The sequence below is a fragment of the Rattus norvegicus genome, chromosome 1 (genome assembly GCF_036323735.1).
Source record: "Rattus norvegicus strain BN/NHsdMcwi chromosome 1, GRCr8, whole genome shotgun sequence".
Classification (NCBI taxonomy): domain Eukaryota; kingdom Metazoa; phylum Chordata; class Mammalia; order Rodentia; family Muridae; genus Rattus; species Rattus norvegicus.
In genome coordinates, this window is record NC_086019.1 from 11,702,190 (window position 1) to 11,722,128 (window position 19,939).

Sequence of the window (19,939 nt, forward strand, 5' to 3'; positions counted from 1 at the left end):
TTACCAAAAATAAAATAGATGGGACCACAAAAAAGTCCAATTAGCACCTAATAATCAATATACTAAATGCTCAAAACAAGGAAAGGATACTAACAGTATCAGGTGAAAAATAGGAAGTAACATATTTAGACATACCTACTGGAAATACACTTGACTTCTCAATAGAGGTATTAAAAGCCAGAGGGCTTGGACATATATATGTCTTGCAGAATCTAAGAGAACACAGAGGCTAGCTCAGAGTACTATACCCAGCAAAGCTTCCAATCATCACAGAAGGAGAAAACAAGATTTCCATAGCAAATGTAAATAATATCTATACAAAAATACAGCCCTACAGAAGTTACTAAAAAAATTAAATGAAAGGAGGTTAACTACACTGATGGAAACACAATGATTAATCTTACACCAGCGAAAACAAATGGAAACACAGACAGACAGAGAGAGACACACACACACGCACTAGCACCAACAAAATAATAGAAGTTAATATCAATTGGTTATTGATATCTTTCAATATCAAAGGACTCAGTTCCTCATTAAAAAGAAACAGGCTAACAAGATGGATGTGAAAACAGAATCCATCTTTCTGCTGATTACACGAAAGGTACCTCAACATAAATGATAGACTTTATCTGAGAGTTATATGTTGGAAAAAAATTTCAAGCACATGAAACCAAAAATCAAGTTGGTATAACCATTGTAATATCTATCAAAATTAATATAAGATATAGGGAAGGAAATGTCTTACTCTTTGAAGAACACCAGTATGATGACATCTCAATTTTGAACACCTATGCTGTAAATGCAGAGTACCCACATTTGAAAAGAGAAATATTATTAAAATTTAAGTTACATACTGAAATCTATATGATTTCTATTAGGAGATTTCAAAAGCCCAATCTCACCAATGGACAGGTCATCCAGAATAAATTAAACAGAGAAATAGCAGAGCTAACAGACAATATGAATCAAATTGAAGTAACACATATTTATAGAAAATTTCACCAAAATACCTCACTGTACCTTCTCAGCACTTCATGGAACTTTGTCCAAAACTGCTCACATATTCACCTACAAAATAAATATCAAATGCAAAAAGATTAAAAACTAACCTGTATACTATGATATCACTACAGAATAAAGCTGGATTTCAACAACAATAGAAAAAACAGAAAGCCTACGAACTCATGGAAACTGGGCATTTCATTACTAATGACATCTGAGCAAAGGAAGAAATATATAAATATATTAAAGAATGCCGTGTTATATAATAAATAATGGAAGTGGGGTATCAAGACCCATACCATGGTACCTGCTGCTCCTCTCTCTCTCTCTCTCTCTCTCTCTCTCTCTCTCTCTCTCTCTCTCTCTCTCTCTCCCCAAATCTCTGTGCCTGCCTTACTTTTTCACTGCCCAGTCACAGGCCTTGCCTTATCTTGTGCCTGCCCTCACCTGCATATAGACATCAATCTACATTTCACCCTTTCTGTTTAATTAAAGAAACAAATAACTCTTCTCTCAGATATCAGCAGAACAAAACTATTGCCATCATGTAATTTATAAAGTATAAGATATACCTAACACCAAGTCCATGATTTTTGTTAATTAAATATTAAATTGTACAGTCTATGATCTATCCAGACTTAAGAAAGGCTTAAATCTATGTGTTATATTTTGGCTAGCTTGCATACTATCTGAAAACTACCTAATTAAATATGCATTCATTCTCAATGTTGAATAGCCTGGGTATGCTATGAGAATATAATTAGTCTTCAATCCTGTCAGAAATCTGAGAACAACCAATATTAACTGAAGATAAAGGAAGCCTAACATGGCTTCTGAACTGAGACAAGTTGAAGAGACAACTACTTACCTGTACAATCCCCTGTTAACAACATATAAGAGCATCAGTCTTCAACAATTTGGCCCAGGATCATCTTTCAGACCTTTGCAACACAGAATTTTGAAGGACTGATTATTCTGACTTGGCAGTGATTATCAGTTGGCTATTCTGTATAGTGTGTTCTTTTCTGGACAGTATTTTGTTTGTAGATTAAATAGGCAATTTCAGACCAGTGGCTACCCAGCCACAATATATTACCTCTCCTGCCCTTTAAAGACATTCAGTTCTTCTTTGAAGCCATAAAAGGGGAGCTGCTAAGAGCAGATATGTCTCAACAACAAAAGAACAAATAACATTAAATGTCACATTTTGTGGATTTCTTATCTTTTTGAAAAGAACATATCTATGTAAAATAATCTGGGTTGTTATCCATTAACTACTCTTATCTATTTCTAATAAATTATCTTTAAAACACTCTAACAGTAAACTCAGATCCATGAATTTGCTATCTGGCCCTTAACTCATATGTTTAATCATCTCAGCTCAGTATATGATATATAGGACAGGGTCTAAACCTTGTATTCTTAAATGTTTTGTATACACTCAATGCCTATATGAGAAGAAAATATTAATTTCAATTTTATATCAATAAGAAATTTATACAAAAGAAAACATTTTCTTTACCAATGTAAGAGATTATAATTTCAGTTTAGTAACAAATATAAGGATTTCTACAAATGAGATTATGGCTATACACTCAATTGTAGCTAATTTCTCCCTGTTAAATTATGACCATTTCTAAATTCTCTAGAAAGACAACCTCAGAACAACCACCCTCAATCCCCTATGTCCAGGACATTGAGTCAACGACTCTTCATAACTTCTTCAAGTTGAATATCTTTGGGCATTGAAATATTTTGAAGGGGGTTAGGAAAAATGGGGAAGTTGTTTGGCCTTAAGCAGGCCACTCAAAGATTGTTGTAGTCTTTGATGTCTGTCCTGGCTGGATTCAGCTGAAAGTCCCTAAGATCAGGAATTCAGGGAGGTCATTTCAGTACATCTGATGATGAGATTTACCAAAGCTTTACCTTCTGTAATATATAAATCTCAAAAGAAAATTTTAGTATCAAGGTATCTGTATGGATTGTATTAGTCTGTATAGGGTGTACAGACTATTTAGGATGAAATTCTGGGTTTTTTATTTATTTATTTTTTGTTTTATTCTCTTGAATCTAGTTCTTCCAGGGGTCTTTCTCTATCAAATCTGATCTATATATTTCTGGAAGATGTTCAGAGCCTAATCACCTTTTCTAAAAACACAAAGACAGAACTTTTCCCCTAAATCAGCATATCCTCTAGCTACCAGAAAAGCTTGTATCTTGTGTTCTCTCCCAGAGAAATAATATTTCCACAAAACTCAAATCACTCTCATTTTGAAAATTAAAATAATCTAAAACAAATGGAGTAAACCAAAATATTTTATTATGCCCTCTGCTTGGAACCATAACCTGTACTAGTTGTAAACTGTGGGCAGAATTTCCCACATGACTTGGGCATAATCTGTATTCTTTTCTTTTAACTATAAAAACAAATTAATCACACTTCTATTAATACCTGTTAATAAGCAGCAGGCAGCTTGTCAAACCAAGATTTTAACAAAAATTCCCCTGAAGGCCACGTTAGAGAGAATCTGAGTATCTTGTAAGACTTATCAGAACATTATATCTTTATACTATCTATCTGTTAAGCTCTCTACCTAGAGTCTCAGACCTCCACTCACTAGCAACGTCTATAATATATATCTGTTATGTACTATTGCCTGGTGTTTCAGACTTCTATTTTTTTCTATCTTAGTTCAGAATTGTGGGTAAAATTGCCTACATGAATTAGACAAACTCTGTATATAAATCTGCTCCAAAAGCAAAGAAACCAGTTATTGAATTAAGCCACACTCTGGCTTTTTGACTCAGAGTAGCCTGTTTCTTTCACAGCAGGGGACCTAAGTCTGTGAGCAGACTCCACCTGCACTTCTTGCTTCTTTGTTTCAAGGTTCCCTTGCTTAAGCCCAAGTAGCACCACCTTTTCTCCCTTAGAAAATAAAACTCTACCTCTCAGGATGATAATCTTATATTTTAGTGGATTCTTGCCTAACAGGTTGGTCTGTCTCCTGTTGTATTAAATAACAAACAATGAAAGTTGGACACCAAGCACTATGCCACACTACCTCTTGCCTCTCTCTCTCTCTCTCTCTCTCTCTCTCTCTCTCTCTCTCTCTCTCTCTCTCTCTGTGTGTGTGTGTGTGTGTGTGTGTCTCTGCTCACCTTACTTTTTCACTTCCCAATCACAGACCTTGTCTAGTACCTGCCTGTACCTGCATATAGACATCAATCCATAAAAGCCTTTCTAGAAATCAATGAAAATGTAGGCACAGGATATCCAATGCATGGGACAGGATGAGAGCAGGCTAAGAGGAAACTTCATAGCACTAAGTACTGTTTCTTCACCAAGAAATAAGAGAAATCAAATACTAGGATCCTAACAGCACACCTGAATTCTCTAGAACCAAAAGAAGCAAACACAGCCAAGAGAAGTAGAAAGCAGGAAATAAACTGAGATCTGAAATCAATAAAATAAAAATAGAAAATAATGCAAAGAACAAATGTAACAAAGAGTTGGATATTTGAGAAAATCGATGAGATATAGACCTATAACCTCTAAGAGATAGAAGTAGGCATTAAAAGTCTCCTAACATCCCCCCAAAAAGTTAAAGTCCAGGTCTACAAGGTTTTAGCACAAAGTTCTACCAGGCTTTCACTAATGAAGCAATACCAATATGCCTCAAACTATTCTACAAGACTGCAGCAGAAGGATCATTCCCACATTTATGATATAAGGCTGCAATCTCATTATACCCAAACCAAATGAAGACATAGAAAAGGAAACAGAATTACAGACTGATATCTCTCAGGATTATTAATTCAAAAATCTCAATAAAATACTTGCAAACTGAATCCAAGAACACATCAAAAAGATCATCCACCATGATCAAGTAGGCTTCATCACTGATATGCAGAGATGGGTCAATGTACAAATGTCAGTCAATGTAATCCACTATATAAACAAACTCAAAGAAGTAAACCAAATGATCATCTCATTAGTGGCTGAAAAAACCTTTGATACTTCATGATAATAGTCTCAGGGATGTCAGTTATATGAGTCATGAATTGCATAATAAAGGCAGTTTATAGTAAGCCAATAGGCAAAATCACATTAAATGGAAAACAAACAAGCAAACACCAAAAACAAACCCTGAAAGCAATGCTACTAAAGTCAGAAACAAGAAAAGTCTGTCTCCTTCCTCTACACTCCTAACTAGATAAACATGATAATTAAAGAAGATCAAGAGGGTACAAACTTGAAGGAAGAAGTAAAAGAATTATTATCTGCAGATGGTATAATGGTACATATAACACCAAATAGTATATGACTCCCAAAATTCTACCAGGACACTCCCTAAAACTGATAAATACCTTTAGTAATGGCTAGATATGAGAATAACTTAAAAATATAATCAGCATATATATATATACATATATGAAATTGAAGAAGATAGAAGACAGAAATATTTCCCAAGCTCATGGATCAGTAGGATTACAATTTTAAAACTGATCATCTAACCAAAACCAATCTACAGATTTAGTTCAATCTCCATCAAAATTCCAAAACAATTCTTTAACGGCATTGAGAAAACAATGTTAAATTTCATATGGGAAAACAAAAAAGACCATGATGGCTGAAACAAAACAAGACAAAACAAGAAGAACATCTGGAGTTATGATCCTCTCTACAGTGAACATCTGCAATAAAACTGCATTGTATTGGCATAAAAGCAGACAGGTTTGTCAATAGTCTTGAATTAAAGACCTAGATGTAAATCCGTATTGATGGAAGTGACAATTTTTATAAAGATCTCTGAATTGTACAATGGAGAAACAAAACATCTTCAACAAATGGTGCTGGTCTAACTGTATGTCAGCATGTACTAGTGTGCAAATAGATCTATATCTATCACCATGCAAAAAACTCAAGTGCAAGCGGACCAAATACCTTAATGTAAAAAAGATCCACTGAACTTGGTAAAGAGAAGGTAGGGTTAGCTGGTTATGTGCTCCCAATCAGTCAGAGGCTGGCAGCAAGTTCTACTCCTGCACGCCTCAGGTTTTAAGATTTATGGGTTGGGGGGCTGGGGATTTAGCTCAGTGGTAGAGCGCTTACCTAGGAAGCGCAAGGCCCTGGGTTCGGTCCCCAGCTCCGAAAAAAAGAACAAAAAAAAATGATTTATGGGTTGGAACAAGTTCTACCTTCCAGTTCCACCAGTTCGTCTTGCTGCACGGTTCACATGCCACACAGCATGCATGATATGCCAGGAGAAAGGTGGCACAGGTACTGTGGGAATGGACAATCAATGACCAGACCAGTCTAGCTTAACCCACGCCAGGAAAGGAACCCACCCCTGACACTGTCTGGAGGCAGAAACCAGAAGTTGGATATCCCTGAGACCTAAGACAAACATACACTAACAAAAAAAGGTAAAAGAAATGATTCCTGGTTTTCTTCTAAACCCATAGACTGGAGTCTAGCATAATTAGAATGAGAGAGGGTCCATTCGGCAACTGATTGAAAATGATACAGAAACCCATAGCCAAACAATAGATGGGGCTTGAAGAATTTTGAAAAAGAGGGGAGGGGATGAAGGATTGTAGGAGCCGGAGGGGTCAACGGAAAGGCACCCCAAGAACACCTACATGCTCAAGTAACTTGAGTGTATAAGGTCTCACAGAGCCTGAACTCCCAACCAGGGAGGCTGCGAGGAAGTAACCTAGATCCACTGTATATGTGTTATGATTGTGTAGCTTAGTCTTGGACTCCTTGTGTAACACTGGGAGTAGGGTCTGTTTCTGCTTCTATTGCCTGCTTTTCAGCCCCTTTTCATTCTACTGGGTTGTATTATTGCAAATAGGTATACCACATTATTTTGATATCCCTGAGATGCATGCCCTTTTTTGGAGAAAAATAATAGTGAATATATAATACATAAGAAAATAAATTTGAAAAAAATTAAGAATTCCAGGCATAGAAGACATAATAGAATAAAATGATACATTAGTCAAAAAATAGTAAATAAGAAAGTTTCTAATATAAAACATACGAGAAATTTGAGGGACAATATGATAAGGCCGAACCTAAGAATAAAGGAATGGAGGAAGAAGATTATCAGGTCAAAGACCCAGAAAGTGTTTTCAACATTATCATAGAGAAAATTACCTAATTTAGAGAAAGAGAGAGAAAGAGAGAGAGAGAGAGAGAGAGAGAGAGAGAGAGAAATATAAGAAGCTTACAGACCACCAAAGAGAATGGAATGGAAAAGAAAATAATCCCACCTCATACTAATACAAACATTAAATTTACAGAACCAAAAAAATTTAAAGCAGCAAGAGAAAAAAGATAAGTAACATATAAATGAAGAACTATCAAAATTATACCTGACTTATTAACAGAGGCCCTAAACCAGAAGGGCATGGCCAAGTTTCTTGCAGACCTTGTCAGACCATGTATCTTAGTCTGGACTGTTGCTGGTAAAATTATAAAAAATAAAATGCTGTCTTTTATCCCCCACTAGGTCCAGCACATCAGTGTCCCAAGATATCTGATAGATATCTTAATGTCAGTCAGCAAAGCATATCACCTGCTTTGCTCCATCCCATATCACACTGCCAAAGACTTCTCTCTGAGCCTGGCAATAATCTCTCTACCCATCCAGTTCCCAAGGCAGGCTTCACCATGCCAGAATTATACATCCCAACTCTGTGGCAGCCCAGTGTCTCTGCTGCCACACACTCTCTTAAACTCAAATCGTCACAAGAGAGAACACACAACACAATAACCTATGATCCAATTGATAAGATATAGTTGCCCACCTGAACATACAAAGCCCTATACATATCCATCCCTTAAGAACATTCATAACAACCTGTAAATACAGAGTGGAATCTTAACATCTGCCTCCGTGTTCTCTCAGTGACTTCTCTTCCAATCTCCTCCAGTCTCCTTCCATTCCAGTCTCCTCCTCCTCCCTCAAACTTTTCATCCATCCATCCTTTCTTCTGGTCCAATGACAGGCCTCGTTCTGTCTTGTACCTGCCTTCACCTGTCCTATACTAGACAACTCAGCAAAACTTTCAATCATCATAGTTTGAGAAACCAAGATATTCCATGATAAAACCACATTTTAATAATTCCTTTCCACTGCTCTAGCCCTACAGAGTATATTAGAAGGAAAACTCCAACACAAGGAAGATAAATATACCCAAGAAATACAAGAAATTTATAATTTCATAGCAATACCAAAAGAAGACACACACACACACACACACACACACACACACACACACACAAACACACACACTACTACCACCAACACCAAATAACAAGAGCTAACAATCATTGGTCATTAATTTAGCTCAACATTAGTGGACCCAATTCATTAATAGCAATACACAAGTTAACAGAGTAGATGCATAAACAGGATCGATCATTCTGCTGCATACAAGCACATGAGCAACAAGATAAACAGTGTCTCAGAATAAAGGACTATCTAGAAAAGGGTTTTCAAAGCAAACAATCCTAAGAAGCAAGCTTCAGTACTCAGTCTAATATCTGATAAAATAAAATTTCAATTAAAAATAGGACACTTCATCCTTATCAAAGGAAAATCCACTAAAAGAAAATTGAATTCTGAACATCTATGCCCCACATGCGAAGGCAGCCACATTTGTGAGAGAAACATTACTAAAGCCTAAGTCATACATTGAATACTACAGGTTAATAGTGGGAGACTTCAACACCCTACACTCACCATTTGACAAGTGATATAAACAGAAATTAAACAGAGAAATTATAATACTAACAGATTATGAATCAAATTCATCTAACAGGGTATCTATAGAATATTTCAGTGAAACACAAACAGAATATATGTTGTTCGCAGCAGCTCGTGGAATCATCTCCAAAATAGACAGTATACTTGGTCACAAAGCAAGCCTCGACAGAGACAAGGAAGTTGAAACAACCCCTGCATCTTATCAGATCATCGTAGAGCAAAACTGGACTTCAATGACAACAGAAACAACAGAAAACTAACAAACTCATGGAAACTGAACAAGCCTCTACTCAACAACCCTGGGTTATAGAAGAAATAAAGGAATCAAAGATTTTCTGGAAATAAAAGAAAATGAAGGTGTAATATGCCCAAATGAAAACAGTACTAAGAAAAAAGTTCATAGCACTAAGCACAAGTGATTGGAGAATTCTCATACTAATGACTAAAACTACAGCTAAAGATCTAGAAATGAAAAGAGAAGCAATCCTACCCAAGAAGAGTAGATGGAAAGTATTAATCAAAACAATGACTGAAATAAAAGAATTAGAAACAAAAAACACCACAAAGAATCAAAAATCCAAGAGCTGGTTCTTTGAGAAAATCAACAAGATATACAGACCCCTAACCAAACTAACTAAAAGTCAGAGAGACAGTATCCAAATTATCAAATTCATAAATGAAAAGGGAGACATAAAAACAGACCCTGGGAATATTTAAAGAATATTTGCTTCTTCAAAACCTGTCCTCCACAAAATAGATAAATCTAAATGAAATTGATGCTTTTCTAAATAGATACCACTTACCAAAGTTAAATCATGATCAGGAAAACTATTAAATTTGTCCTATAACATCTAAGGAAATAGAAACTGTCATTAAAAAAATCTCCCAGTTGAAAAAAAAAGTCCAGGGCCATATAGTTTTAGCTCAGAATTTTACCAAACTTTCAAAGAAGAGCTAATACCGATACTCCTCAAATTACTCCACGAATCAGAAACAGATCAGGAAGTGTGCCAATATCATTTTATGAGACTACCATCACCCTTATACCTAAACTACACAATGTCTCAACAATAATTATAACAACAAACAAAGTGAATTTAGGACCAATCTCCCTTATGAACAGTGATGCCAAAATACTCAATAAAATACTCACAAACAGAATCTAAGAATTCATCAAAAACATCTACTTCATCAAAGAGGCTTGATCCCAGGAATGTAAGGATTGTTCAATACTCTACCATAAAATCAAATTGAAAAATAAAAGCATATAAACTTCTCATTAGATACTGAAAAGCCCTTTGACAAAATTCAACACCACTTCATATTAAAAAGTCTTGGAGATATCATAGATACAAGTCTTATATCTTAAAACAATAAAGGTAATATACAACAAGACACTATCCAATATCAAACTAAATGTGGAAAGCTTTTCAAAATGCTACTAAAATTAGGGTAAAGGCAAAGATGTCCACTTTCTCCTCATCTTTTTAGTATAATACTTGAAGTTCTAGTTAGCAAAACAAGCAACTACAAGAGATCAAGGGGATACAAATTGGAAGTTAGAAGTAAAAGTTTTCCTATTTGATATGTTTATATATATGACCTAAAAAACTTGATCAAATAATTCCTACATCTAATAAACACCTTCAGCATAGGGACTGGATACAAAATTAACTAAAATATAATCACTAGAACTCTTTATACAAACTATAAACAGGCTGAGAATGAAATCAGAGAAACAACACTCTCAACAATCGCCACAAATAATTAAAAAAAAATCTTGCTGTAACTTTAACTAAGCAAGTAAAAGAAGTACATTACAAGGACCTCAAGTTTTTGAAGAAAGAAATTGAAGATATTTGAAAATGGAAAGATCTCCCATGCTCATGGATCAGTAGGTTAACATATTGAAAATGGACTCTGACCAAAAGAAATCTACAGATTCAATGCAATTCTCATTCGAATTTTAGCATAATTCTTTATAGGCCTTGAAATAACTATTTCTAACTTCACATGGAAAAACCCAGGATACCTAAAAGAAAGCAGAACAGCAAAAAACTCTGGTGGTACGACCATCCCTTAGTCCATGCTGTAATATAGAACAACAGTAATAAAAACATGCACTGTATTTTTATAAAACCTGACAGATAGGTTGATCAATAGAGTTGAATCAAAACCCAGAAATAAACCCACGCACCTACAAGCACTTGATTTTTGGAAAAAGTACATACAATGGGAAAAAATGTTTAGCAAATGGTGCTGATCTAAGTGGATGTTTGTCTTCATGTTAAAGAATGCAAATATATCTATATTCATCACCCTGCTGAAAACGCAAGTCCAAGCGGATCGAGCACCACAACATAAAACCAGATACACCTGTAGAATGTCATGCAGGTGAAGGCAGGTACAAGATAGAACGAGGCCTGTCATTGGCCAAGAAGGAAGGATGGGCAAGAGAAAAGTTTTAGAGAGAAGAGACTAGAGCAAGATCAAGAGAAGGAGAAGAGAGAACATGGAGGTTGATGGTAAGAGTCCTCTCTGCACATTTACAGGTTATTATGAATATTCTGAAAGGATGGATATGTACAGGACTTTGTATGTCTAGGTGGGCAACTATATTTTATCAATTTGTTATAAGTTAATTATGTGGATGTATTGTACATTGAGCATTTAAAACATAAATCTTGTTGTTTGGCTCCAGTTTGCTGAGTAATGATTTCACTGAGTGTTGGGAGTGTGAGCAGAGTTTGTGACAGGGAGCCATGCTAGTCTGTAGAATGCTTGGGGCTAGCATGGTGTGTGGCATGGCCCGAGGAAAGCAATATGAGTCTCAGGCATGGTAACAACTGCCAAGGGGATGGTATGTGAAAGCAGTAACACAGAAGCAGCCAGAATGGGCAGATCCTCAGGTGCGGGGACTCGGAGGTACCAGGATGAGTCATATTATTTTTATAATTTTACACCAACATACACCAAATCTAATAGAAAAGAAAGTTGGCAAACAACTTCAAACTCATTGGTACAGAAGATAACCTCCTACACAGAATACAAAAGGGTCAAGTTCTAAGATTAACAATAAATAAATGGGAACTCGTGAAACTGACAAGCTTCTGTAAGGCAAAGGACACTCTCATTAGGACAAAATGGCAGCCTACATATAGATGGGGAAGAGATAGTCACAAGCCCTGTATCCAATAGAGGGCTAGCATCCAAAATATATAAACAACTCAAGAAGTGAGACACCAAAAACAAAACAAAACAAAACAAAACAAAACAGAAACAAAAACAAAAACAAATAACCCATCTTAAAAGTGAGGAACAGAGTTAAGCAGAAAATTCACAACAGAGGAATCTCTAATGTCTGTGAGGCACCTAAAGAAATATTCACCTTCTTCAGTCATGAGGGAAATCAAAATGAAAATGACCCTGAATTTCCATCGTACATCAATCAGAATGGCTAAGATCAAAAACTTGAGTGACAGCTCATGCTGGTGAGGATGTAGAGTAAAGGAAAGACTTTCCATTGCTGGTGGGAGTGCAAACTTGTACAAACTTGTGCTCTGGAAATCAGTCTGGCAGTTTTTCCGAAAATTTGGGATACCTCAAGACACAGCAACAGTTCTTTTGGGCATATTGCCAAATGCTGCACCATCATGCCAACAGGACATGTGCTCCACTACATTTACGGCAGCTTTATTCGTAATAGCCAGGAATTTGGAAACCACCTAGAAGCCCCTTAACCAAGTCATAGATACAATGTGATCCATTCACACAAATAGACTACTACTCAGCTAGTAAAACAAAATATATATCATGAGTTTTATAGGTTAATGCGTGGAACTGGAAGATATCATCCCAAGTGAGGCAACCCAGGTCTAAAAGGGCATGCATGGTAGGTACTCACTTGTAAGTAGATATTAGCCATAAAGTAGACTCCCCACACTACACTCCAAAGACTCAAAGAATCTAAACTAAAGGATGGCCCAACCAAGGATGCTTGAATCTCACTTAGAAGGAGGAGTAAAAGGAGGCAGATGTGGGGAGGGAATTGACTGAGAGAGGAAATGAGAAGGAGAATGAGGTGGGGGCAGGATCAGGTCTATGGAGAGATGGTCAGGAGAATGAATTGAGTTTGTTGTCTGGCAAGGGTGACGTTTGTGGAGACATCTCTAGGACTTGCCACAGTCCTGGGAAGGGGGGGGGGTTCCCAGAAGTCTATAGAGTGACTTTTACTGAGACTCTTAGCAATGGGGACATGGAGCCTGAAGGGGTCAGTTTCTGTTCTAGGAAGAACCATCAACAGAGAGATAAGGACGGACATTAGCCCAACAACAAAACTTTTGACTCCAAATTACTCCTGTCTACAAGAAATTCAGGGACAAAGTTGAAGCAGAGGCTGAAAGAATGGTCATCCTATACCTGGCCCAACCTGAGAGCCATCGCTAGGATAAGCACCTGTCCTTGACAAGATTAATGTTTCTGTTATGCTTGCAGACAGGAGCCTGTCCTCTAAGAGGCCCCATTCAGCAGCTGACTGAAATGGATCCAGAGACTCATTGCCAAATACTAGACAGAGCTGGCTGGGGGTGGAGGAGAGGTTTATGGAAGAGTTGGAGGAAGGATTTAGGAATGCTGAGGGCATAGGAACTTCACAGGAAGGCTAATTAATAGTCAACTAACCTGGAACCTTGAGGGCTCTCAGAAACTGAGCCACTAACAATAAAGCATACATGGCTGGGCCTATGCCATCTACACATATGTGGCAGAAGTGTAGTTTGGTCTTTATGGGGTTCCACCAACAACTGGAGCAGGGGCTGGCTCTAAATCTGTTCCTTGTCCTGGAATCCGGTCCCCTAACTGGGCTGCATTGCCTGGCATCAGTGAGAAAGGACATGCCTTGACCTGTATAGACTTGATGTAGGGGGCTTTCTAGGGCAGGTCTCTACCTTCTCAGAAGAGAAGGGGCGGGAGGAATGAGAAGAGGGACTGTGTGAGGTGGGTCCAGGAGAAGAGAGGCTGTGATTGGAATGTATCATGAAAAACTAAATTAATGGAGAAAAATCTGTAATTTTCGTTGTTTATTTTCATTCTTTCTGGTTAAATGAACAAGCCACAGATAATTCAGCTGCAATACAGGTCATTAAACACACTCATCACAACTTTTCTTTTGTGTGTAGTTTGAAATGTTCATTGTAGTAAACATTAATTACTTGCAAAAGAGCAAAAAAGCAGACCGATTCTAGAGCAACACATTTTCCAAGTATGAGATCCTATAGCATCTAATAGAAATGTCACTCTAGTTTTTAATCTCTTCATCAGTACCAGAAACTAATATAAATTCAAATTATATCAAGTATTTGTTACTCTGCTAGAAAGACTAAATTTTTAGAATGTCATTTAATACAGTGTTACAGTTATTTTGTAAGTAACGTAACAGCCATTTTAAGCTTATAAATAGAATGAGAAAACACGGGTGATCTAGTATTTAATTCAGAATTTATTTATAGGCACTAAACTATGCCAGATAATGAAGTTTGCTTTGTAATAAACACAATGGTCATATTTTGTCCTATTTTATTTTAATAATTTTAGCCTTAGTTTCTCATGTAATTCTGGAGTTGCACATTTAGACTTTGTTCTATGTCTTTTATTTTGAAGATACTAAACGTACAGAGTAAAAACTTGACTATTTTGTTCATAAAACTTGATTGATTTTTCATTAATTTCTTGCATAAGAAAAAATAATTTCAGGTCATTGTATTGGATTAAAAAGACAGATTTGCACTCATTCAACACAATGAATGCAAATATGTTTTACTATATATTAGATTATACAAATTAAAATGCAATCATGACTTCCAATTTCTGACTGTGCCGGAGCTGAACCAGTCCCATAACTCTCTGTACCCAAATTCCTTGAGAAGAGAGCTGAACTTTCAGAAGCGCTCATAATCCTGAGAGCTCAGAGGAAACGATGACTCCTGCTAACATTCCTGGCCCAAGGTGAACCTGCCTAGTGCTCTCTGTGCCCTTGAGGCACAGGAACCTAGGAGCAGTCAGGGGCAGGACCTTCTGCTTTCTGCCTGTTCCCAGAGCTGAAAGCTAGTCTCCAGGAGCTCTGACACACCTGAGAGCAGAGGTAAGACCAACTCTTCTGCTCTAAGTGACCCACCTGGAGGCAGAACACACAAACCCAGGGTCAGCCTGGGACAGGAACTTTTCAGTTTCTGCCTACAACCAGAGCTGATCCAGTCTCACAGTTCTCTGTACTCAGATGGTGCTGAAAGAAAACAGATCTACAGGAGTGCTGACACACAGGCTTACATGAGGGTCAAGCCACTGTCAGAGAGAGAAAGACAAACTAACACCAGAGACAATCTGATGGCAAGAGCCAAACGCAGGAACAGAAGCAACAGAAACCAAGACTACTTGGCATCATCAGAGCCCTGTTCTCCCAACAAAGCAAGTACTGGATACCCAAACAGTCCAAAAAGCAAGATTTGGCTTTAAGATCACATCTCATGATGAAGATAGAGGATTTTAAGAATGACATAAATAACTCCGTTAAAGAAATACAGGACAATACAAGTAAACAAGTAGAAGCCCTTAAAGAGGAAACACAAAATCTCTTAAAGAATTACAGGAAAACACAACCAAACAGGTGAAGGAATTGAGCAAAACCATCCAGGATTTAAAAATGGAAAGAGAAACAATAAAGAAAGCACAAAGGAGAAAATTCTGGAGGTAGAAAACCTAGAAAAGAGATGAGGAGTCATAGATGTAAGCATCACCAAGGAAATACAAGAGATAGAAGAAAGAATCTCAGGGGCAGAAGATACCATAGAAAACATTGAAACAACCATCAAAGAAAATATAAAACACAAAATGCTCCTAACCCCAAACATCCAGGAAATCCAGGTCAAATTGAGAAGATCAAACCTAAGGATAATAGGTATAGAAGAGAGCAAAAGTTCTCAACTTAAAGAGCCAGTAAATACAGTAAATATCTTTAAGAAAATTATAGAAGAAAACTTCCCTAACCTAAAAAGAGTACAATTTGCAAATTCATTTGGAATAACAAAAACTCAGCATAGCTAAAACTGTCTTCAACAAAAAAAGAACTTCTAGGGGAATCTCCATCCCTGATCTCAAGAGCAATAGTGATTAAAAACTTTATGGTATTGGTACAAAGGCAGGCAGGTGGATCAGTGGAATAGAATTGAAGACCCAGAAATTAACCCACACACCTATGGTCATCTTATCTTTGACAAAGGATCTAAAACCATCCAGTGGGAAAAAAGATAGTATTTTCAACAAATGGTGCTGGAGGTTAGCATGTAGAAGAATGCAAATTGATCCATTCTTATTGCCCCGTACAAAGCATAAGTGTTCACATCAAAACAGATACACTCAAACTAATAGAAGAGAAAGTGGGAAAGAGCCTCGAACACATGGTCATAGGGAAATATTTCCAGTAAAAAAACACCTGTGGCTTATGCTCTAAGATGAAGAATTGACAAATGGAACCACAAAAGCCAGCAAAACTTCTGTAAGGCAAAGGGCACTGTCATTAGGACACAATGGCAGTCAACAAATTGGGAAAAGTCTTTATCAAACCTCTATCCAATAGAGGGCTAATATTGAATATATACAAAGAAGTCAAGAAGTTAGACTCCAGAGAACTGAATAACCCTACTAAAAATGGTGTACAGAGCTAAACAAAGAATTCTCAGCTGAAGAATATGGAATGGCTGAGAAGTATCCAAAGAAATGTTCAACATCCTTAATCATCAGGGAAATGCAAATCAAAACAACCCTGAGATTCTACTTCATAACAGTCAGAATGGCTACGGTCAAAAACTCAGGTGACAACAGATGCTGGCAAGGATGTGGAGAAAGGAACACTCCTCCATTGCTGGTGGGATTGCAAGCTAGTAAAATTACTCTGGAAATCAGTCTAGAGGTTTCTCAGAAAATTGGACATAGTACTACCGGAGGACCCAGCTATACAACTCCTTGGCATATACCCATATAGCAAGGACTCATGCTCTACTATGTTCATAGCAGCCTTGTTTATAGTAGCCAGAAGGTGGAAAAAATGCAGATGCCCTTCAACAAAGGAATAGATACAGAAAATGTGGTACTTTTACGACAGAGTACTAGTCAGCTATTAAAAATAATGACTTCAGAAAATTCATAGGCAAATAGTAGGAACTAGAAAATATCATCCTGAGTGAGGTAACCCATGACCAAAAAATATACGTGGTATGCACTCACTAATAATTGAATATTAGCCCAAAAGCTCGAATTATCCAAGATACAATCCACAGACTACATAAAGCTCAAGAAGGATGACCAAAGTGCAGATGCTTCATCCTTCTTAAAGGTGGGTACAAAAATATTCATAGGAGGAGATGTGGAGAAAGTTTGCACCAGAGACTGGAGTAAAGGCCATCCAGAGACTGTCTCACCTTGGGATACAGCCCATATACATGCAGCCACCAAAACCAGACAATGTTGATGATGCCAAGAAGTGCATGCTTTCAGAAGCCTGATATAGCTGTCTCCTGAGAGGCTCTGCCAGTGCCTGACAAATACAGAAGTGGATGCTCACAGCCAACCATTGGACTGAGGACAGTCCCCTGATGGAGGAGTTAGAGAAAGGATTGAAGGAGGTAAAAGAGGTTGTAACCCTGTAAGAACAATAATACCAACCAAACAATTCTCAGGAACTGAACTACCATTCAAAAAGTACATATGGACAGACTCATGGATCCAGCAGCATATGTAGCAGAGGATGGGAACCAATAGGAGGAGAAGCCCTTGGTCCTGCTAAGACTGGATCCTCCAGTGTAGGAGAATATCAGGGTGGGGAGGCTGAAAGGAGGTGTTTGGGGAGGGGGAACACTCTTATAGAAGAAAGAGTAGAGGAATGGAAAGGGGGCTCATGGATGGGAAACCAGGAAAGGGACTAACATTTGAAATGTAAATAAAAAAGTCCAGTAAAAAAATGTAATCATGAACATACAGTATTTTGTGTTTTTAGTAGAAAAATTAACATTGATATTTAAATATCAAATAGTGTATTTAAATTGTATTCCTCTCTCATTATTCAGATAAAAGTACTTCGAAAATACTTTATGACAAAATATTTGTCAGATTAGTTATATTCTCTACATCAAAATGAGTATAAATCATTGTAGATGTGAAAATTAAAGCAAGGTATCCTGGTTTATATGAATTAAAAGATCATTATTTATTGCAAGTTTGACAGAAGCTTTGTCAAATAAATAAGGGCAATACCAAAATAATATTACTTGGAATGGTATGAATATAAATACACAAAAATGAAAATATTTGATGTATCCAATGAATCATATGCATATACATACATGGATATAAAATGCACATATACAAGATAACTACCTACTGAGTAGTAAGTTCCTAAGCAGTAGTTAAATCTATGCAGTCAGAGGCCAAGACTTCTAAGAAAGCTTCTTAAGCTGACATGAGTTTTTCATCTATAAAATTAAACCACTCTAATATTTACTTCACTGGCTTTGGAAACATATTAAGTGAATTATTCCTCATATTATAAACTATGTTTGACAAATCCCCTGTGACTAAATATCAGAAGTTGTTAGTGAGTAAATGTCAGCTAATATTTATATATGTGGTTTCAAAGTCAGACAAGCTAAAAGAGTGCCAAAATATGAATTTGGGAAATGCATTTGTGTGGGTTTATGTCTTTGGAGGTTATATATGTTACAAATGTACTGAAATTTAATTTTAATGCTCAGTGATTTATCACATCACATAACTTATTTAAACTGAAATTTATTTAGATTTTCCTCTTACTTTAACATCATATGTATTATATATTTAGAAGATAAATTTAGCTAGTATTAATTAAGATATAAAATAATTTATAAATGGGAACTTTTGTGATATTTTAGATAGTGAAAATGTCATGAATGTGAATGATATAATATGATTGTGTATGAAATATTGAAGTATTCAAAGTTTCTAATAAAAAAACTATCACCATCTTTTTCTTTTGAAGTTAATGAGTACTTTAACCTTATTAATACACTTTGGTAAATGTTGAATTTATTACAATGTAAGGTAAAGATTAATTTAATTCTGTTTGTGTGTGTGTGTGTGTGTGTGTGTGTGTGTGTGTGTGTGTATGCATTTACACCTGAGTGAAGATGACTTAGGTAGGCCAGAAGAGTACATTAAATACCCTCAAACTATAGTTTCACACAACTGTGCTCAGTTACGAACACTGAGGAACAGAACTCAGGTCCTCTATAAGATCAGTGTATACTCTTACCCACTGAGCCAACTGTCAAACTCTTTGAAACAGCATTAGGACTCAGTGCCTTGCCATTTTGTGCCCAGATGGTAAATCCCACCCCAAAGAGACCACCAGGAACCACAACTCTGGTGCAAGTACATGAGAGTCTTAATTCAAGCTCCCTTGGGCCACAAATCTTCCTGATGCAAGAGTATAAGAAAAACAACCAGGAGGTCTAGGGGAAGGGGTTTCTAAAGGAAAAACTGCAATCAGGGATTTGCAAGCCTTGGCATTACATGACTATATAAAAGGTTTATGGAGAACATCTTGTCATTGATTAACTACTGCTATGGAAGTAGAATGATTATCACCCTTTGAAAAGGTATCTTCTAAGTGCAGAAAAGATTGCAGTAGGGCTAGTGACTCCCAGAGGCTGTAGCTGGCTGGATGTGTTTCACCGTGGGACCTGGTCCTCTGCTTAAGCTTATGTTCCTCTCTTAGCTCTCTCAGTCTGACCATGTAAGAATAACCTGAAGTATCTTTCTTTGAAAATTCATTATATTTATATGACATTAAACATCTATAAATTACATTTTGTAGTATTTACTGAGTTTCCTTGACTTTTTATAATGGTACAGTCATGAGACTGATTCGAAAAGGAGAGTAGACATGTCTATGGATATTTTGTTTAGGCTACTATAGCAAAATACCAAGCAGTATTTGCTAAGCAAAAATACTAAGTAGCCCATAGACAACATAAAATTAATTGTCATTATTCCGAGCATCAAAATCCTGGCCAGTTCCCACTTTCAAACATTCTTCTTGATATCTTCTTGTGTAGACTTCCTGAACAAAG

The 19,939-nt window shown here is 36.7% G+C and overlaps 1 long non-coding RNA gene across 1 annotated transcript in view; it reads right to left on the bottom strand.

The window, feature by feature from the left end:
- LOC102552210 (uncharacterized) overlaps nt 1-19,939 on the bottom strand; it is a 200,473-nt gene that overhangs the window by 57,207 nt on the left and 123,327 nt on the right. Inside the window, exons 4-5 of the long non-coding RNA XR_589848.4 lie at nt 1,874-1,946; nt 1,024-1,071 (exon numbers count right to left, since the gene is read on the bottom strand). This is a non-coding gene — a long non-coding RNA (uncharacterized LOC102552210). The remainder of the gene's footprint in view (nt 1-1,023; nt 1,072-1,873; nt 1,947-19,939) is intronic.